The 22926-nt window shown below is 39.5% G+C and overlaps 1 long non-coding RNA gene across 1 annotated transcript in view; it reads left to right on the top strand.

Moving 5' to 3' along the window:
- The first annotated feature begins 899 nt into the window (after nucleotides 1–899).
- The window catches only part of LOC127492952 (uncharacterized), an 84156-nt gene continuing 62129 nt past the window's right edge, over nucleotides 900–22926 (top strand). Inside the window, exon 1 of the long non-coding RNA XR_007922799.2 lies at nucleotides 900–1318. This is a non-coding gene — a long non-coding RNA (uncharacterized lncRNA). The remainder of the gene's footprint in view (nucleotides 1319–22926) is intronic.

Below are 22926 nucleotides of genomic sequence, written 5' to 3'. Positions count from 1 at the left end.
TAGTACCCACACATACTGCTATTGCATGGCTGTGGTTGCCATGCGTATGTGGCCACATAGAAAAGCAGGACCGGCCGGCACCGCGGCTCACTAGGCTAATCCTCCACCTTGCGGCGCTAGCACACTGGGTTCTAGTCCCGGTCGAGGCGCCGGATTCTGTCCTGGTTGCCCCTCTTCCAGGCCAGCTCTCTGCTGTGGCCTGGGAGTGCAATGGAGGATGGCCCAAGTGCTTGGGCCCTGCACCCCATGGGAGACCAGGAGAAGCACCTGGCTCCTGCCTTCGGATAAGCGCAGTGCGCTGGCCACGGCGGCCACTGGAGGGTGAACCAACGGCAAAGGAAGACCTTTCTCTCTGTCTCTCTCTCTCACTGTCCACTCTGCCTGTCGAAGGAAGGAAGGAAGGAAGGAAGGGAGGGAGGGAGGGAAGCAGGACCTCAGTGGTGTTCGTTCCTTCTTGCTGTTGAGAATGTCTGATCTTCTCAGATTCCTCTGAGACAGCTCCGAGAGTCCTCAGGCAGACGACTCATGTGTGGAAGAGGCATCTCAGCTCCCATCTGGAGTCCATTATTCATTGCATGGCATGTATCTCCTGTCTCGTTCTGATTCACTCTGGCAGTATTTGTAGTTGAGGGTACTGAGAAACCTAGAGCAACTCAATGACCATCCGTTCTTTCGCAATCTGGTTGTAGGCTAGTCCTGCTCTCTGCTCAAGACAGAATTTCTTTACTTTTTTAAAGATTTATTTATTTATTTGAAAGTCAGAGTTACACAGAGAGAAGAGAGGCAGAGAGAGAGCGAGCGAGAGCGAGAGAGAGAGAGAGTCTTCCATCTGATGGTTCACTCTCCAGTTGATTGCAACGGCCAGAACTGTGCTGATCCGAAGCCAGGAGCCACGAGCTTCTTCCGGGTCTCCCACGTGGGTGCAGGGGCCCAAGGACTTGGGCCATTCTTTACTGCTTTCCCAGGCCATAGCAGAGAGCTGGATAGGAAGTGGAGCAGCCGGGTCTCAAACCGGCGTCCATATGGGATGCTGGTGCTTCAGGCCCGGGTGTTAACCTGCTGCGCCACAGCTCAGGCCCCTCAAGAATGAATTTCAGCACTGACATGCTGATTGTGGTCAACTTGTATCTTAGTCCTAGTGTAAACTGGATTCAATCAATTACAATTACATTGTGATCCCATCATCGATACCCAATTGGATTACCTTGTGATGCTACTGTCTTGTGTAAAAATCTGATTCACTGCTTCTTCTTTTCAGTGTATTTACTGCCTCAGAAGATACAGGTGGTATAGTGAAATTTGGAAGACTGTCCCTGTGGTATGTTCAAAATGACCTGACTCTCTGACACTGTCTTACTACTTTTCTGTCAACTCCATTTCTTGAATTTTTCTTCCCTTGCTTAACCTGACCCTGCCTTCACTGGCTTGATAGACATATCTGAATGCTACAGATGCCAGATGCCAGATTCAGATCCAAAGTTTAGAATCTTGATGCATAGTGTTTTTTAATGATAAGAGCTAGCCTCTCAAGTGAAATAGCTCAGGGAATAATGCATTCCTTCCAAGGTAAATATGTAAATAGAGGCAACACTCATGTGTGGGACATTAGGTACATGATTCCATTTGAAGGAAGGTGGAAGTGTGGGCTCAATATCCAAGAATGTCTTTCTTATTTATAATATGTTAATGCTCTCTGGACAATGCTGCCACTATATTGCTGTCCTTGACAAGATTAGCAAGATAAATAACAGAATCAAGAGTGAAAGCAGGGATAAATTCACAGATGCTCACACACAGATACATGGAATACTATGTAACACTCTTTTATCAAGAATTGGTTTGGGAGGCAAGTGTTGCAGAGCCACAGTTTAAGCTACCAGTTCTGATGCTGGCATCCCGTGTCAGAGTGTTGGTTTGAGTCCTGGCTACTCTGCTTCCAATTCAGCTCCCTGCTAATGTGCTTGGGAAGGCATCCAGTGATAGCTCACTCCCATGCATCTGGGCATCTGGGAGACCCAGATGGAGCTCCTGGCTTCAGCATGGCCCAACCTTGGCTATTACCATTTAGAGAGTGAACCAGTGGATACAAAGCAGATAGAAGATCTCTCTCTCTCTCTCTCTCTGTCTCTGTCTCTGTCTCTGTCTCTCTTTCCCTCCCTCCCTCCCTCCATCCCTCCATTTCTGTCACTCTGCCTCTCAAAATAGTGGTAATAATAAGTTGAACAAGAAGAAATTAGAGTCTGAATTCTATTTCTAGACATACGATCTTGGACAAACTTCTTTTGAATCTCTTATTTCTTTATCTATAAACATCATTTAAATTGAACTATAGTTGTTTTATTTACTTAGCAAAGGACAAAGAGATATTTGTGTACTATACTGAAAAGGTCAAACAGATGGGATCATTTTAGATTGAAAGTGCTTGTGTGGGAGTCATGCCTTTTGTGAGCCACATAAATTCCCATGGGGTCTGGGAACTTGCTGTGCACCCAGCAGGAACCCAGAAAGTCTTGTCAGGGTGATAAATATGACACCATTAAATAAGGCCACATATAAAAACAAAGAGGAACTTGGAAAAGAAAATAAAGCAAAATTCTAGACCTCATCTGGAGTATTTTGTGTGACTTTGGGTAGGTCACTTCACCATTTTCAACTCTTCGATTGAGTCATAAAAAGAACCAAATGCCAACAAAGGGAAGGCACATAATCAAAATAGTAGAAAGTCAGAATAGTAGAAAAGATCGTTGAGTCCATGATATTGGGAGCTGCTTTGGATACATCGTATGTTTGAATTCTGGAGGAGTTTAAAGATATTTTAGATGAACTTTGTAGTTTTATACATAGGGAAAAAACATCTCAAAGAGGTTATGTGGGATCTTTGAAGTTCTATAATTTGTGAGAGAGCAAGGACTAGATCTGCAAGGAGGTGTGCCACAGGGGATTCCATTCTTTTTGTTTTGACCTATTTTGCTTATTTTTGAGTTTCCATAACAGAAGATAATCTTTTTTTCCTTAGTGTCTTAATTTTAGAGGCCTTGTCAATGCCCCCACATTTTTTGTCTATAGAAACAAATAAATCAAAAAAAAAAAAAAGGAATTAATTTCACTGTTCTACATTGGATACTGGTAATACAAACTCGTGAGGTTCTTGGTGCCCTTAATATCTTTCTTTTTTCATTCCTTCACATTGTTGGTGTGAAGCAATCTGCTTAGTCAGGAAGAGACAACAAGTTGTAAAGATATGTACATACATAAAAAAATAGGAGTTCAATTTATGACTCATTCCTACAGTGGCCTTGACATAGCATAGTCCAAAGAGCAATTTCTACCATTAGACATTAACTACTGTTGATTTCTTCTCTTGTAAAATAAACAATCTGTCTTAGGAGTAGATATTTTTCTTCTAATAAGCTTTTTAATTCTTAGGAAAATTCTATGTAAAGCTGAAAATAAAGGATAGAAGGAAAGGCTTCACAGGGAGGAGGGACAGTAAGTGACATCAGACCCTACTTTCCTCACTCCCTGTGCATGGGTGTGGGAAAGGGTTGATGAAAAAGGCAGCACGTGTAATAGGGCAATGCAAGGAACTGAGTGCACACTCGCCGCCCATGTTGCTTGTAATGTTTTGAGCACTCTTAATCCTTTTGCAAATACTTGCTTGGTTGTAAGGCAAGCCAAAGCAGAGCTGAAGATGTCTCAGCTGAGAAAGAAATTATGTCTGCATGGACAGTGTTACCAAGAAAATGATCTCTTACTAAAAATAAAAATAGAGGTTTTTTTTGGATGTGATTTAAGAAATCTACTTGAAATATTTTTATTATTATCTTACCTTTCAAAAAGCAAAATGACCTGTAAAAGATTAGACGAGCATATCAATGGCTTTTTGTGTTCAAAGCTCCTGATTTTTTACTGACCTCCCTTTACATTGAAAGTTTGACATAGATTCTATACAAGGGAGGAAAGATCAAATGAGTCCCATACAACACTGGGAGATGCAGGATGGGCAAATGACTGTGTTCCCAGGGGAGCAAATAATTTCTCCTATCCTCCAAATGATTTGCTTCTGCTCTATAGTTCAACTCTCCCAAAATTGGATTTCCAAAACGAAGAAGTCGACTCCTGAAAAAGAATCCCAACTTTCCATCTGACAGTCACGCAAGTCTCCTTGTCTGCATGTGTGTGATGAGTGTCTAGGTTATGGAAACAGAGATACACTCTTCCCACTGTAGTGTTTGTGCTGATAGGCTCTGTTTGGAAGGTCAGTGCTCATTCTCATCATTCATGAATTAGCAGGGAATGAAAAACAGGAGGAAGGAAGGCAGAGAAGTATGTGCTAATGCTATGATGTTTGGGTAATATTTTCAAACCCTAAAGTTCTACCAATCAGACCATGTCACTTAAATTTAAGACTGTAACAACAGTGGCTTACAGAAATATTTTCACTTGTATGGTTGCACTCATCCTTAGTGCCAGGGTTCAAAAGGGCATGTAAATAAGATTCAAGGAGGGACACGTTCTCACTGACCAACTGCAGCACCAGCGAAAGGAGCTTGAAGCTGTGACCCAGTCTCGGCTGGCAATGAGCTGAAGCTTATACCAAATGCTAACTAACACAAAAATGACCTTTAAAGCAATATTCAGAGAAAGAAGAGGAATGGAGACCTGCTTCAAAAACAGACGGTGTAACCCTAAAATATGTAACAAGCAAGATGTGACGGTGACTCTGGCCCTCCTTACACCTTCTCCTGTGCATACCTTCATCATATTGGAAAGAAGTAGACAACCTCACCTGCAGGATGGAACTGAAGCCCAAGATTGGTAAAGGGATGTGTGGAAAGGAAAGTGTTGCCTTTTTTATACATGCCAAGTACCTAACCTGAGAAACTTTCATTCGTAGAGCATTAAATGTTTGCATATAAAAGATTTTCCAAAAGTTCATGGAAAATGTGTATTATGAAAAAAATGAAGCGTAAAATAAAAAAAAATGTTTGCATTAAAATAAATGTGTCTTTTGATTTAGTTTTTCCATGAACTTTTTGAAGTACCTTTATACTTCTTTGCAAAATCTAATATGGAAAACATCTCCCCCTCACTCTACAAAGACATGTAAGCTCATATTGTCCTAGTGTTTTATTTTTTGGTTTTTGTATCAAACTCCAAGATAAAATGAGAAACTAATGACCTTAATAAAATTTCTTAAAAACCTGCTATAAAATTATATTAACCTTATCAGCTTGTCTTCATGACTTGTAAGTATTGTGCATGGAAAGTAGTAGTAGTTTGAAATCAAGGTTGACTTATTAAAACAATTCATACCAAAATAAACCTGTGCATCTTTATAGTCTTCAGACTTAAGTGCAGAATTTCTTGGAGTATTAGGTTATACATGGAGAAATATGTGAAAATCAAGTCAGAGGATAGAACTTTCATGGCTGAAGACTTGTATCATGGAACTGCCATAATCGAAATTATAACCAGGGAGAGGTTCTCAGCTGGTGTGCAGCAAAGTTCTGTCCTGGGGGTACTGTTGAAGGTCATAGCAGTAAGTTTAATGGTAGAGTAGAAGTCATGGTCATCCTTACCGTGTCAGTACAAAAAGGGCAAAATACAGAAGGCCACGCAGTGACGGAAAGGATCCAAGGCTTGGGACTTAGAGGTGAGCTTGAACTCCAGCTCCACACTCTACAGCTGCTTAACACTTGACCCTAGTTTTCTCATTTGCAAAATAGTACCTGCCTCACAGGAGCTTGTGTAAATACATTGCTTACCTTGGTCTTTGGCACAAAGCAAAGCCTATGTTCCTTCTCTTTCTCCTCTCTTCCTTTTGTAAAACTGCTTTTTAAAATGAATCTGGAAAAAAATAAAATGAATATGAGTCAGTTAGTGGTTTGTTTCACCTGGAATTATGATCTTAAACAACAAGTGATTGCAGTGTATAAACATCTATATCATCTGTGTGTATGATCAAGGAGGACCGTGCTCTTTAGAGGAGCTGAATTCAAGCACCACTAGCAATTTCTGATTTATTCTTTCAGCATTTCCACTTAGCAGAAATATATACTCATACTTCTTAAATGTATTCCTCCTTTCTGCGCAAAAACCAGCATGATAATTTTCTTTTACCAATGGTGCCTGTATGTACTGTCTTCTCACTTACCCGTAAACTCTGGAAATGAAGACATCAACACATGAGTTTGCTCACTCTGTAACAAACCAGGTCACTTGCTCCAGGTTTTGCAGTCCATAGAAGTTGGCCAGGGGGCCGGTGCCGCAGCTCACTAGGCTAATCCTCCGCCTAGCGGCGCCGACACACCGGGTTCTAGTCCCGGTTGGGGTGCCGGATTCTGTCCCGGTTGCCCCTCTTCCAGGCCAGCTCTCTGCTGTGGCCAGGGAGAGCAGTGGAGGATGGCCCAAGTGCTTGGGCCCTGCACCCCATGGGAGACCAGGAAAAGCATCTGGCTCCTGGCTCCTGCCATCGGATCAGCGCGGTGCGCCGGCCACAAAGCGCGCCGGCCGCACCGGCCATTGGAGGGTGAACTTGCAGGGTGAACCAACGGCAAAGGAAGACCTTTCTCTCTGTCTCTCTCTCTCACTGTCCACTCTGCCTGTCAAAAAATAAAAAAAAATAAAAAAAAATAGAAGTTGGCCAGGCAGATTTTGGAGAGAATGGCTCTCCAATATGTGGAAACCAGATATACTGGATATTCCAGGGCCCACTTGCCTACTTATTTAATTTGCTCAACAAGTGTTTATGCAATGTTCAATGTTTATTGAATACTTAAACCAAGCCATAGGCTAAATATTTTTTGTTCATATGTCATTTAATCCTCACCACAACATCAGTGTATGAGGTAAATGGTGTTGTCCTCATTTTACTGGTGAGGAAGTTAAGGTTAGAAAGACTAACTAGCTTATCCAAGGTTACAAAGAGACTAAATGGAGACAGTCAAGTTTGGAACCCGAGTATTTTGCTCCAAGGTCATGTTTGTAATTACACTCTCAGCTTCCAGATGAAGGGCCAGTTGGAGTAGAAAGAGTTCTGGATGTAGGAGCATCAACTTAAAGACTTGAGGGTGAAGAGCTGTTAAGTGCAAAAGAGCTGACCCTCCTGTATTGAAGGAACTGTGAATAGTGCTCATAGCAATATTGTGGGGGCAAAGCTGGAAGAAGGTGGCAGGAGATGATGCCAGGAATGCAAGTGAGTGTGGCCTATGCGTCCAACAATGTGGCTTAACTCCTGTTCCTTGTGTGTGAGCCATATAGCAGAATGCGTTTCCTTAGCCCCCAGAAAGCAGTAACCTCCTGGTCATGTCTGCTTTGCCATGGTTTGGAGTGTGGGCTTGGAAAGAATACTGAGGCTTCAAGACTACAGCTGCATGGGCAACTTTGCCACAGAAAACTCACAGAGTTGAACGTGGGTCATGCAGAGTGGTACTAGGAGTCTCCAGAGCTCTTGACTAGCTTAGGACATACAAGGGTACATTACAATTTGCATGGAAAAATGGAATTACAAAGTTTATTTTGGTGCAAAAATATTTTGAGGGGTGGGTGTTTGCTGCCGTGGTTAAGATGCTACGAGATGCCTGCCACCCATATTGGAGAGCCTGGGTTCAAGTCTTGGCTTCACTTCCAATTCCAGTTTCCTGTTAATGCCAAACCCTGGGAGAGAGCAGAAGTAATTCAGGTAACTGGGTTCTTGTCACCCATATGGGAGATCTGGATTGAGTTCTGGGCTCTAGCTGTTGTGGGCACTTGGAGGATTAGAAATCTCTCTCTCTCCCCTGTCCATCTTTCTCTTTCTCTCTGTTTCTCTGCCTTTTAAATAAATACTTTTGAAAGCGATGCAGCTTTTTAATAATATGAATTTTCTAAGGACTTTCTGAAGATACCTTGGATTAGTCATTTCAACATTTTGCACCAAAATATTTATTTTCAGTTCCATTTTCCATGAATTTTTTAAAGTAGGCTCATAGTTTGGATGTATCTCCAGTTTCTGCCCCATGCTCATCATGATTATGATGTAGTTGCAGACTATCTAGATTTTGTCCCTTTAAATCTATTCAGTATGGGCCCTCTTTCCTTTACAGTGATTGACAGCCCCCATGAAGCTCTCTGGGCACATTTTGGTAATAAAGAGGACTACCTTGACCTTCACTTTGAATCGGAGAGCTGCCCCATCTAAAATTCCTTCCCTGCTGTTAGGGAAGGAGACCAAGGTAGGCTCCTTGACACTTTCTTCGTGTGATTTCTACTTCTCTTCCCTCCCTTGGCGAACCTGGGGGTTTCTGAATCCCTCCAAAACCAGAGCTGGGGGTAGGTGGAGAAGAAGAGGTGGCGGCAGAGTCCTCACTTACCTGACACTTTTCTAAAGATCCAGCTTCACCCTGTCTGTGAACTCAGCAGGGGTAGAGCAGGCTCTTAGACAACCATCCTTCCCAGCCCACCGTTAGACCAGCAAGCATCTCTCAGCTTCACTTCCTTGCTTAGGCGAGCCCTTCCTCGTCCCTTCATCCTTACACAGCAAGCAGAGGTTTTAGCTTCTACCAAGGCATGAATGTGCCATGCCCTCCTCCCCCTGAAGGTTGTAGGCTGAGCTCTGTGTGGCTTCCCATGCATGCTTCCCCAGGCCCTTGTCCCGTGTTCACATCATCTTGGTTCCAGGGCCTCCACCAGCTCTCCTTTCTCAGCACAGCCTCCCTTCTCTGCAACCTATCAGAAAACATGTAACCAGGAGGATTAAAAGCAGGAACTCAGACCCCTGAGAGTCTGGGTTCAAATCTTAGCTCTGCCATCTACTAGCTATTTGACCTACAAAGCTATTTATCTTTTGTGTGCCTTGGTTTCCTGATCTGTAAAATGGGTAGGATGATATTTCCCTCTTACTGTTGTTGCATTAAAGGAATTATTATTTTTAAAGTGTTTAGAAGAATGCCTGGCATATAGTAAATACTACATAAAGTTTCTTAAATAATTGTAAAATGCTACTGCCTTTAGCTACAAGACTTAGCCTGACCAACTGAGAATTGCCTTAAACTGCTCATTTTAGTCTTTACTTGTTCTGTTCTGAGAATCCTCAAATGAGCCTCAACACCCATTCAGGTGTCTCTCTTACATGCTTGTATCAGTAGCTCCATAATTATGTCACTGTGTTGTCATTGACCTTCTTTGCAGACTACAAATACTCTGCTGTTGAAAGCAGGGACCTTATCTTATCCCTAGTTATTATAAACAGAGGTTTGGAGTCTCAGATACCCATTTAATATATGATAAATGGATAAATAAATGAATAAGCATAAGCATAAGGAAATTCTAATTGATAAGGATAAAATGGCATACTTCTGATTTGATACTTTCCTTTTTTTGAGAAAGAAAATTTGGTTAAATTTTTCACAGGTTCTACATGAAGTCATAGTAAGTCATTTGTAAGGGAAAGGAGTTTAGGGATTCATCTAAAATTCAGATTTACAAAAAGCTAAATGGAGTTTGATTGATTGCTCCAGCTAAGTATTTACCACACTCATCCAATATATTGAAAACAGGATTCAATTCAATACATATTTATTGAGTGCCTTTCTGGGCAAAGCACTGTGAAGAATATAAACATGAATAAAATATGGCCCCTGCTGTAGAGGAGCTTGTAGCCCAGAAGAGAAGATACACACACAGGGACATGTAAAACAAGGTGGAATAGAGCTGAAATAAGACTGCAAGTTCCAAAGAAGAGTTTATGATCATTTATTTTCAAGAATTTGGTTTCTAAAGTGAAGTCCTAATTCCTAAGTACTTTGCTTCCTTTTCATTTGTGATTAATTTCTTTTTACCACTTGGATTTATTGTGCTAACTATACTGGTAGAATGATTTCTTGATTATATAATTTACACAGAATTCAAAAGGCTATTTTATAACAGCCCTTCTTTTCCGTTTTCAGCATTCTGTTTCTTATCTTTTGAATGAGCCTAGATTAATTTGTCTGCATTCAAGTGGCAATGTTCCCTGTGTAGGATAGCAATGTTGTCAGTATAGAGGTTTACAACTGGAAAGAAATTCAGAGGTCATCTGGTATGCACTCTTGTTATTTTATTTTATTTTGTCTTCCAAAACTCGAGAGGTGGGATAACTTGATAGCAAAGCTAGTTACTAGAACAGCCACAGGAAACTCTGACATACTGATGCCCAGTACATTTCTTTCTTCCATTATACCATGCTGCTTTTAGAACAATTTTAGACTATAGGAAATGCAGCCCTGGGAAGATATTTATAACAAGTCTCTGGCTCATTTAGCATACAGTTGTTTGGGATATCCAGCTGCACACTTTGTTCTTGTCAGTAATAAATTATTTCCTGACAATTTGGTTGACAAACGGGATTCCAGCCTCAATGATTTGCACACATCCTTTAAAAAATGATCAGGTTAACTCTTCTAAATAGTCCTTTTGTCCTTCACTTATCTTGCAGCATGGAGAGAAGGAAAATTCAAGATCTTCAATAAGGGTGTAAATCACACACAGAGACAGAACTTTGTTTATATAACATTAAGGGTGAAGGTACTCTTTTATGAGCTTTTGTAATCCAATGGAGATTCTCTGAAAGCCACAAAATGTCTCCTATGCCCCGAAATGAGCTCAGTTTGCTTTTCTAACTTCCCAGTGGGCTAAGATACAAAGTATGTGGACATTCAAATGTTGGAAAAGCAAAACAGAATCAGGAGGTGGGGGCAGGGTGGGGAATGTAAGGGTGGCCAATAAGGAGTCTGTTACAACTCATATTTCTCTATTGAAAACTGAGATTTCTGGTCACATTAGGGCAGAATAATTGATAGCAGCTGCAGATGGGAAGGTTTGAACATGTATCTCCCCAGGCAGTATTTTCTTTGGTATTCTCTGTGGTATGCCATGAAGTATAGCAGTTTAATATTGTGCTATAATTTCTTTAGTTAGCTAGCTGGACTAAAACAATTTATTTGTTCCCTTTTTCTTCATAGACACTGGCTTTGTTCTGGGATTTCCCTTTAGCGACTGTTGCGTGGTTCTGACATTTGTCTGTCATCCATGTTGATGACATTGGGGATATCTTCCTGTGGGGGACCAGGGTGAGCACAGTTTGCATCATTTTGGCTGCAAACTGCCTTTTTAATGTCAAGAATCATTGGCCTGATTAGTGAGGGGAAATCAAACTTATAGGAATAATTTCTTTTTTTTTCCAGTCTCCATTGTTATTAATAACTAGGAAATGAGGAGCAAGTTGATCTTTAAGATATTTGAAGGCCTTCTAAATATAGGCAGTAAACAAAGGTGCAATTTAAGAGATAATAATAATTCAAGATGGTGTGAAAGAATCCAATATATTTCCAAATTAATAAGCTAAAAGGAGGAGTATGGGAGTTATTCGATACAGATCTTCTTCAAAGGGCAGCTTGCTTTAATGAAGTGTTTCTTTAAGAACTTCACACCCCTTGCCTTTAGTGAAGGGTTCTCACTTTAAATGCTCTTGTGAAAGTTGAATGGGAAGGGTATGAAAAGGCTATTAAAATAATTACAGAAGTTCAAGTCATAAATTATCTGTTGATGCAGACTGTCAGCAGGTAAGTCAATTGCTTCAATGTTAACACTAATTGGCTAGACTAGAGAATTGGCTATAAATGACCTCAGGCATCTGGATCAGATGTAGGTCATCCAGTTGGCCAGTGGGATCCAACCAGCATTGAGTCTTCCCCCTATTGGAGACACAGACTTAAGTGTTCTTGTGTTTATGGTACTTTGTGGTATCAGTTTGCCACTCAGCCACAAAGCATGATGGGATCAAACATATATGGTGTGGGATAGGGGAATAATGGGATAATGCTGGTGTGCAGCCTGATGTCTCATCTGAGAGAAATACAGTCAAACCAAACAGTGAGTGGGTGAATGCTTACCATGGATTGGGTTCATCAGCTAACCATGATGGATTGCTGTGGTCAAGACAATTCATATTTAATAAGTTTTGCATGCTTCCTACAATACTTAACCTAGACACTACCACCCTACCCAATCTTGTCTTTTCCTGCTTGCAAAAATATGAGATCAAAAGGCTGGCATTTGGCTTAGCAGCTGAAATACTGCTTGGGATGCATGTATCCTGAATTGGATTGTTTGGGTTCTGGTCCAGCTGGGCTCCCAATTCCAGCTTCCTGCTAATGTGCACCCTGAGAGACATCCTGAGTGATGGCTCAGGTGGTTGGATCCTTGCTACCTATGTGGGAGACCTTGACTGAGTTCCCAGTTTCTGGATTCAGCCTCAGCTGGGAGCCATTACAGGCATTTGGGGAGTAAGCTGGCAGATGGGGGCATCTCTGTTTATCTGTTTCTCTCTCTCTCCCTCTCAAATAAATTAAATTTTAGAAAATATATTTTAAAAATATGTAACCAGAAATTATTTACCCTTCCATTTCAATGTATGTGTGCTTATGTGTGAGTGAATAATAAAAAAGTTATAGTTTTATCACTATTTATTTTTTTGTAATAAAGTGTATCCTGGGACCAGAAAAACCCAGGATGTAGTCAGTAGCAAGGCACCCATCCTCCTCTGACTTAAGACCGATACCTTTGGGGTTCACTCAACCCTTATCCTCTCTCTGTGTAAGCATCACTAATTGGGTAAAATACAATAAAACCAAAAGTCAACAAAATCCTTCTTTACTCATTGCATTCATCTGGTGACCAGCAAAACATTTCCAATGTGAAAATCTCAACTGGCTTACTCTATTCTAGATAAAACTTCTCCTAAACTTTCGCCTGAACTCTTGATAACTTTTTACCTCTACAAAATGTTCAGTTGAACTTTAAAACTGCATTAATGCCAAATACCTTAGTTAATTCTGTGGCTGCCAGAAAAGGGGGTGTTCTGCAAAATTAAATTTCCTAAATATCTGAAAGTTATATTTTTTAAATTCTAAACCTTTTAAAAATGGGATTTTTTTATTGGAAACATTTATAATTATATTTGAAACTTCTCTGCTTTCTTAAACATCTTAAAGAGCATATTAAACATAACTTTTTATGACTCAGGTATAACTATAAATATAAATGTACCAATGCACTTATGGCCCATTAAATGTATGGAGAAGTTTTCCCCTTCAATAAATCTCTGTATTATCTCAAAATTACGACATTTTATTTGTCTGCTGTAGTAGTTTTTCTGTGAGCTATTAATCCTTGTCATTCTTGGGGTGCCTGCTCTGTTAACTCAGTCATATCCCTCAACCTCTCACAGCTTCAAATCTGCTATGGTCTAGGCGGTACATAGCTAACATTCTTACAGTTTGGGGAAGACAGGAGAAAAAAATGCCCTATAAGCTGAATGGGCTTTACTGTCTGGATAGAAGAAAAATATTTGTTACCCAGAAGTCTTAATTGCTTATGAAATGGAGAGGCCAAATATTATTTGCTTTCAGATGACACCCTATTCTTTCTATGGGACTATTTGATTTCTTCATAATCTGCCACTAATATTGCTGGTGCTCTGATACCCTAGGGAGAGTACAGTGAATATCCTCTTAGTAAAACAGGATATGTTGAGCATGTGAAATGTGTAGATATCAGGAAAATGAATGCTTGAAGTGCTTTACATATGAAAAGTATATTAAGTATACTTTAAGTATTCTGGTGTATGTTTTATTTTAATATTAACATCTATTTTTTATTAGAGTAGATCCAATAATAATCATCTGCTTATGTGTCTCTTTACACATTCAAAAAAAGGCAAGTTCAACAGAATTTCATTGGCAGAGAAAAAATTAAGCTAGCTGAAAATTACACATGGATGACTTATTGCCATATAGAGGAAGGCAAAAATGTCAATATCTTTACTCTTTTTAATTAAAAATTTTTATTTGAAAAGCAGAGTGACAGAGAGGAAGATGGTGGGGGCGGGGAGGAAGAGATCATCAATCTACTGATTAAATCCCCAAATACACACAAAACCATGGCTGGGCCAGGCTGAAGCCAGGAGACCTGAACTCCATCTGGGTCTCCCATTTAGGCAGCCGGCTCCCAGGTACTTGAGACATCTTCAGTTACCTCTCAAGGTGTGCTGCGGCAGGAAGTTGGATTGGAAGCACAGCACAGCGGGCGCTCTGATGTGGGATGTGGGAATCCACAGCAGTGCCGGATGCCTGCCCTCTCCACTCCCAATCCCAGAATCTTTCTGAGTGTGGGATTCCACCAAATCTTTAGTGATTTTTTTTTAAAAATGTATAGTCACTTGAATTAAAAGCTTTCCTTCCGTGAGGAGCAAATGGAATATTTAATGTGTGTTTCTGATTTATTTACACTTAAGGTAGTCTTATCTTTAGAAGAGAGATTTCCATTTTAAATCCTAGGATGCTCTGATGTCTAAGGCATATTATAGTCTTCTGAGCAAGCATTTCAATTCTGTTATTTCTGATCCAGGACACTTCTTTATTAGGTCACAAATGAATTTACATTTTGAAGTTAAGAACATGTTCAAATGCTTACTAAAGTTGCTTAATATTAAAAGCTGAAAAACCTGCAATATGAAGTACATTGTTTCCCCTTTCAGAAAGAAGCTTTGCAAAATTGTTACTTAATTCTTAATTTTTTTCTAAGTTGTTAACTTGTACTGATGCTGTTGAAATAGTTGTATGATTCCATCTGTCCGTGTGTGTGTGTGTGTGTGTGTGTGTATGTCTGTGTTCATTGAAATAGTTGAAAAATGAGCTGTGGGTTTTGGAAGAGAAAATTGAGATTTGGAGGTGTGTATTTGTTGTTGTGTTTGGGGAGTTGATGTCAACCTTAAGAGCAGACTGCTTTCAGCTTAGCTGACAACAGTTATTTTTCTTTCTTGTTTTCTTCTTTTCCTTTTTAAATCGCTAAAATGGTTAAAGGTTTGCAGGATCAAATTAAATATACTCAGTAGGAACTGCATTCATGTTGCAATGAACTGTGAGAACAGACGATTTAGTCAGCTATGGAGTTAGGCCCCAATCCCTGCTTTCTCTTCACATAAGGTAGTTTGTTTACCTCTTTTTCATGGCTTTAAGTGAGAGACAGAAAAACACAGAGACCATTTGCTCTGCCTTTTGCCATGTTTCTGTGTTATGCAACAGTTTGGCTAACCAAGCAGAGAGCTAGTTTGACTCCCTAGAGAGATGCCAGTTGTGTGTGTATCTTATTATAATGTTCATCTGGATCAACTTCACTTTAAATATTAAAGAAGTGCCCCTTTAAGGCACTTTCTGTGACCTTTAATGCAATTCATTTCACAGGACATGAAAAACAAATCATCAGAATAAACTTCCTGAATTGTATTTGTGAGCTAATTCTCAGTCTACTTATAAATATTATTAGGAGTATTGGCTAAATGCAACCACATGTTAGGGAAGAATTTGTGGAACCTGAATGCCATACACATCACAAAATAAATGGAGTTCTCTCCCTGTGTCATCATTAGTTATTTTAACTTTATACTTGTGCTGTGTTATTTAGACCATATCCCCCTGAGGAATACATGCTGTGTGTAAATTATTAACTCATTAATTCCTGAGATCCATAGGCCCCAAGGACACAACAGTTTATTTTTCTCTAGCTCGCTGGTTTTCATACATGTGGAAACTGAAAGACTTATAGCAGGAAATCAGTACTAAACCAAAAATAGAATTCATGTCTTTTAGTTCTTAGTACAGGATTGAAAGAGCTTTCACCTGGAAATGCATTTATGGTTATTTGTAAGCGCTATATCAATTGAGATTAGGAAAATTACTTTTGACCCTCTGTGATTTTTGATTATTTTGAATGACTTTAAAGCACAAATATGGCACTTGGGTTTGGGAAGCATACTTCCCTGAAAGCACTGTCACTGCGTTGGAACTCGTTCAGTGAAATGAGTGATGCATAGGAGAAGGATGGCCTGTTGAAGTCAGCACATAGGTGTTTGATGCCATCATGTGTATCAGATTCTGTTGTCCTATATACCATGTGATTCGTGGTGCAGGAGGAATTAGGGGAGTGGAACCAAGAGGAAAAAGTCTTGAAGGAAAAAATAAAGCAAATTTATGATGGCTTTTTCATCATATCTTTCAGAATTCTCTAAGGGCCTCACAAGCTATTTGGCGTTTACTGAAACTAAATTTTCTACTGTCTATGCTATAATTATGTGCTTAATAACAGCTTGCTTTAGGATCTGTGAAGAATGTATTACAAATACACTTTGAGGATATGACTAGAACAATTACTAAAGAGGGTATTTGAATCCAATAGTAATTTGACAAATACAAAGAGTTTATTAAAGTAGCACTTATGTAAAAGGTATAGATGAAGCTAAGGAAATAAGAGGAAAAAAGGAAATCCAAGCAGGAGTTATTTGTAACCACAGTAGAATGTCTTGGAATTTACATGACAGAATACTTTAGGCAATATTTTACACTTACGTGTTTTCTACAGGCCTGAGAAATTCTTTTAGATGTTTCTCAGCATTCCTGTTACTTTTTTCTTGTTGTTTTTTTTTTTTTTTTTAAATATGCTTTGACACTGAATTCCTTGTATTGGTGCATTTTGATCAGACTACATAAATATGTTGTTAGTCACATGAGTTCGCAAATTAGAGGAACCAGACAAATGACTAAGTGGGAAAAGCATGAAGACAATTCAGTAATTTTACACTGGAGAGATACAGGTAAGAAAAAAAGACACAGGAAGTTCTGTATTTTATTGAAGGTATTTTTCTTTTCATGTATGCTTTTCACATTTCAAGTGTGAAAAATCACATTTCCAGGACAAGAAAACGTGATGCAATAGTGGTTGTTTCCATAGCAGAATGTATCTATCCTTTGTTTTCTAGAAGTGAGAGCCACTTCATCAAAGCCTATTTGGGGGTGGCTGGCAGAGGTAGGGAGATGAGCATGGGAAGTTATGAAGAGGGTTTCATGAGGGATACTGTGGTTCCGGTGGTTTTCGTTTCCTTGGGTGCTCATGAGAATCATTTAAGGAGCTTTTAAAAAATACTGATATCTGCCACAGGCCCTCTCTGAAATGCCCCAGCCCTCAAGAGAGAGTGGAAGACAAAATATCAAAGAGTAAATTTTCAGTTTGCAATTTAAGCTGATGACTAGTGCTGAAGATTGCTTGGAAATCACGAAGAAGGGTAAAACCATGGAGAAAAATATAATATAGAAGAGACAAAGACAAGAAAAAGAATGCAATGAAAGAAACAAGGGGGAAAGAGGCATGCCATTCATGAACAAAAATACTCAAGGAATTTAACTGAGATAAGTAGAAGGTAAGGGGATATTCCTATAAGAGAAAAATTTTCTTGTATATGATTGTCAATTAGATAATTATTTCGGGGTTAATCTCCCCAAAGCTGACTTTTTCACACTAAATTTCCAGCAACTGCTAACAGCTTCCACTATGCATTCAGTCAGAAGTCCCTGAAATTGGTACCAGACAAAGAAAGCCCTCAGGCATTCTCAGCAGGCCACAATATTCTGGATCAATTAAGTAAGAAAGGAACAAAAGAACTAAATCGGTAAACCAAGGGGTAAGACTAAAAATATCTATCAGTTTTCTACCCTGAAACAAAATAGCTAAAGAGTTATGCAATTTGTGTGAGGTTTCTGAGGAATCTTTATTTTGCAAGATTTATAACACTTTGTTATTTTGGCTGAAGCTACCATAAAAACAAAGTCATTTCAGACAGGGCAATGAAAATCTTTGCACTTTCTCTGTGTTCCAAGCACAGGGGACTTCCCATCACTCTACAAGTGTCAGGCCAAACTACCTTTGCTCTGTTTCTTTTCTTGGAATGTCTTTGCCCCTTCTTTTAAATCTCACTCCAGAAGGCACAATCCCTGCAAAACTTGCTGAGGGTCAAAGTGTCCAGGTATGTTCTCCTCCAGAATGCACGCATCTTGCAGATCACTTTCGTATTGCTCTGTTTACTGTTTTAATAGACTGAGAGTAATTCAAGGTGAGTTTATTGCTAGTGCCTTGCAGAGTGTCTGCTTTTAATTGCACTGGAAAGCTAACCCTTGTGTTGGGTAACTAGAACCCCTAAAGAGAGAGAGAGAGAGAGAGAGAGAGAGAGAAAGAGAGAGAAAGAGAGAGAGAGAAATGCTTGTTGCATTAAGCTGACACCCTTCACCTACTTGGGAATGTTCCCTTTGGCCAGTCTTGTTGACACTGCTTTAGTTAGGTCAGTTGAGCCTGACCTGTGGTGTGTTTGTGTGTGTATTCATCAGGCCTAAGGTGTGTATGAATCAACTGAAAATATATGAAAAATTTGCTTGTTTGTGTAGCCCATGTAGTTGGTGGGAGGAGAGAGTGTGTCTATAATTAGATTCTCAAGTGTCTAAAGTCCAAAACAGATGATAAGCACTATCATCAACAGTGAACCACTGAAGACTTTTGCACTGAACACTGAAATTAGATTGAGGTAGTCAGTGTCTCTAAAGCATATCAACAGGAAAACAAAAAGTAAAATTTATTATTTGCAACATTATGATAGTCTACCTGTAAAGAAAGCTAGTGGAATTTTACTAAAACTAATAGAATTTAGGAAAGTAGCTAGATATAAAAAAATTTTAAAAATCAATAGATTTTATTTATATTAGTACACTTAAAATATAATAAAAAATCCCAGTATATCAGCAATAAAGGTATATAATAAATAGAAATTTAATAAGAAATTTGTAGGGCATCACGTAGGAAAATAATATAACTACTGAAAGACATAAAGGAGGACTTAATAAATACAACACTGTGCTATAGTCAGTGAGATGACTTAATATTGTAAAAATTCCAAGTAAACGTGTAAATAACCTCAACATAGCAAAAAATGAAAAATTAAATAACAAGATAAATTTTATGTTTCATATTTGCAAAGCTTAAAAGAATGTGAAACAGCATATATTTTCTCATAGACTGCTGATGGTAGTATAAATTGAGACAGCTTTTCAGTGGTAACTTGGAAATAGGTAGCAACTTTTTTTATTTTCTAAAGATTATTTATTTGAAAGGCAGAGTTAGAGAGAAGGAGAGGCAGAGGCAGAAAGAGAGAAGTCTTCCATCTGCTGGTTCACTCCCCAGTTGACCACAACAGCCATGTCTGGGCCAGTCCAAGGCAAGGAGCCAGTAGCTTTATCCAAGTCTCCCACATGGGTGCAGCGTCCCATACACTTGGGCCATTTCTGCTGCTTTCCCAGGTGCACTCTCAGGGAGCTGGATCAGAAGTGGGCAGCCGGAACCCAACGTGGTGCCCATGTGGGATGCTGGAGCTGCAGGCAGCGGCTTAACCAGCTATGCCACAGCGCCGGTCCCAGTAGCAACATTTTAAATGTTTAACTTCATGGTCTTTATGTTAGAAATTGTCCTCTAGATATCACCCAAGTGGTTGTAATATTGATACTGCAATTGTAAAAATTTGTTGATAGGAATTGGGCTCACAAAATTATTTTACATCTCTTCAGAGAAATAGTGGGCAAACATTAAAAGGATGTGGCAGTTCTTTCCATCAAAGGAAAATATTGTCCTTGACATACTGACAAGTGTACAAAAGAGAGCTGACACATGCTATTTGATATGGTTCTGTCTTTGTTTTTCAAAAAGTATATACGGCTGTTTCTGTGTGTATAAAATGCATCTAGAGCAGTGGTCATCTAACAGTAGAATTTGGGGGGGACTTTGTGTTTTTGTACTTTGTCTATTTTCACAACACTTCAAGATTTTTACAATGTTATTATTTCTCTGATTGGAAACAAACATCAAGATTTTATTTTTGCTGCTTAGGCTTTGAGCTTAGCATTATTATGGCTCCATTCCCACTTTGCTCCATGCTCAGACTCCTAGACACAAAGCTTCTTGAACTGTGCAGAGAGTCCCCCAGGAGAGAGGGGAGAGGAGCAGGGAGCGAGGCCACCTTCACTACATCAAGGAGCGGACTTATTGATGGCAATGACAGTGATAAGGATGAGAGAGTGAGCCTGACGTATCTCTGAGCTTTTCCTCAGCTCTTACTGCTCTCTCTTCACCTCCCTTTGATCTCTTGCCCTAAGTGGGAGTTTTAGAATGCATGCCATTGAAGTTCATTTAACTTGGAGCCCACATACGAAAAAAGGGAAAAGAGCCACAAAGGTATTTCTGTTAGACCAAAAGAGAGAGAGAGAGAGAGAGTTTCCTCAGGGGCTCAAAGATGGGCAGAGCTGTTTTAAGCTAGAATTTGAAATTTCAGCCCTAAAGCCTTTCATGATAAAGATTAAAAAAAAAAAAAAACTTTTGAATTGAGACAAAAATTGGAAACATCCAGAGGTTTTTAGGGAAACTTATTTGTTGGTTTTCACAGTTGTTATTACCTCCTCAGGCCTCTAGATTTTTTATTAAAATACCTTTTCAGAATTGTCTCACCAATGGGTAGCCTACTGGCACAAAGAAAATGTCCTTATTTGTTACCAGATACCAAAGAACCTAGAACAAGCCCCCCCCCATTTCTGTAATGTTATTGCTGTTTTGATTGCATGATTATTTATTTCAACATGAAAGAATATTTCTGCTTTTAAATTCCCTACCGATCCAGCTTACAATGAGTTATTTTAAAACACATTCCAAATATTTTATTTCACCCAGCTTCATGTTGACAGGTACAATAGTCCCATCTTAGCTTCTGTTCACACAAGAACACATTTTGAAACCCAATTAATAAAAGGTAGAGCTACGCAAGCTCCACAGAGCCCAGCACCTGCTGAGCAAACTGTCAAATGTTTGCCACGGTACTTAGAGCTGTATTATGGCAAAATGGAAAAAAAATAGGCATGGGAATGAAATTAAAAACTCACAATGAAATAGTTGATTAAGAAAATTAAGCCATTTAGCACAGACCCATGCCTCTGCCCCCTGGAGGAAACCTTGGGAGACCAGAGTCAGTTAAAAACGTTTGTCCTCCATGGCAATGACTGCTTAATTTTATTCACAAAGGACTCCTTTGGCATTCATCTAAATTTTCAGACCCTCTTTCAAATTTATTCATAAGTTCCTCTTTCCCAGTGACCCCAACATACTTGGTGCTGGGAAAGGGATGTCGACAAATGGCAGATCTGCACCTAAGCCAGAATGAAGCCTTAGGGGTCCTGAGGCCCAACTTTAGATAGCCCCTCTGTAGGGGCCAAGCCTGAGTTCTTAGTCTCCTTCAGTGAAGCATTTTAATTGCCCAGCGTTTTTTTTTTTTTTTTTTTTTTTTTAATGTTCAAGGGAGGAGGAGGAGGAAAGAGTGATAAGGGACGCTTTGAAGGCATAGTGATGAATAGACCTGGCTCAACCAGTACCTCCTCCAGAAAAGCTCCTCCAATTAATCCTATTCGTACCCTAGCCATGTCTTTTTTCTGAGTTCCCCAGTTCATAGGTAGGTTCGCAGCTGGCCCAGTGTGATTTTATCTATCTGGAGCTGTTTATGCTCGCTTCTTTAGTCTTCCAACTGAACTCCTCAGCTAGACTATGAAAACTTGCAGGAGTCTGGGAACATGCCTTCCATTCCTTTATGTGATTTAAGAGTACTTAGCATGTTACTCATATCGGAGGAGTATTCAACTGAGTAGAAGTATTAGACTAATTAATTTAAAGAATCATATTGTCCATCTTGAACTCCAAAAGCTTCCAGGACACACACACACACACACACACACACAACTAGTCAAGAAAATTCAGCTCCAATCAAGGGAGAACTTCTTTCATTTGACTTGGCCATGAACTATGCAGGGCTCAGATTCAAGGGGGTCTTTTCTATTGAGTTCATTATTGATTCAGTGGGACTAAAATTTTAACATTCATTAGAAGCAATGTTGGTGACATGCATAGATTCATGTAGTTACATGATTAGAAACTCCATACCATGGCAATGGTAGTGTTTAATAATATTTATTTCATATCTACACCGTGTCCTTCAAAGGACTTGACAGGCTTAACAAGGTTAAATAAAATGCATCAATTAAAAGCTGTTTTGTGAAAAAAAATAATTTAAGATTAGGTTAGTAAAATACAGCCAAAATCAAGACAAAATAAAGAATGATCCTGCAAAGACTTTGCACACTTGCTGAAACTTTAGGTCTAAGCTTCCTATTAACTGACATGACATAGGTCAAGTACTTGATCAGTTACATAATATATAGTGTTGAAGTGACAGAAATAGTTTCCTTTTCTCAGCAGAAACATAATATTTCTTAGCATTAAGCCCATACAGAAACTTCTCTTGAGGACACACATCAAGTTATGACATCATAGCATCTGCCTCTCCTTCAGGACAACATCCTGACATGGGGACCGGCATGAGTATCATGAGGTCGGTTTATAATGCCTTTCAGGATGGATCATATTCCCATAGATTGCTGTGACAATTTTCACATCAGCCACTCCATAGAAATCTCTGCAATGAATTCCACAATGTTATTTCCAAAATTCCAGCTACGTTTGAGAATAGATTTGAGAGTATCTGCCCAAGTGCAAGGACTGGTTGGTCAGTGAAGTTAGGCTAGCTTCACCAGCTGAAACAAATCAATCATCAGGTCAGGCCAGTCTTCTGGAGATTGGGGATGTGCAATCCTCCCTGGGAGGAGTGCACTGAATATCATGAACAACAATACAGGTTCTGGCTTACTTCACTAAGCATGATTGTCTCCAACTGCATTCATTTTCTTGTGAATTGCAGGATTTTACTCTTTTTTATGGCTGAGTTGTATTCCATCATGTATATATACCACAATTTATTTATCAAGTCATCAGTTGATTCTATATCTTAGCTATTGTGAGTTGAGATGCTGTAAACATGAGGGTACAAATGACTCTTTTATATTCTGATTTCATTTCCTTTGGGTAAATTCCCAAGAGCAGAATGGCTGGATCACGTAATATATCTATTTTCAGATTTCTGAGGAATCTCCATACTGTCTT

This window comes from Oryctolagus cuniculus, chromosome 5 (assembly GCF_964237555.1).
Source record: "Oryctolagus cuniculus chromosome 5, mOryCun1.1, whole genome shotgun sequence".
NCBI lineage: Eukaryota > Metazoa > Chordata > Mammalia > Lagomorpha > Leporidae > Oryctolagus > Oryctolagus cuniculus.
Note: the sequence above shows the minus strand (reverse complement) of the source record. Positions and strands in the feature narration are given on the sequence as shown.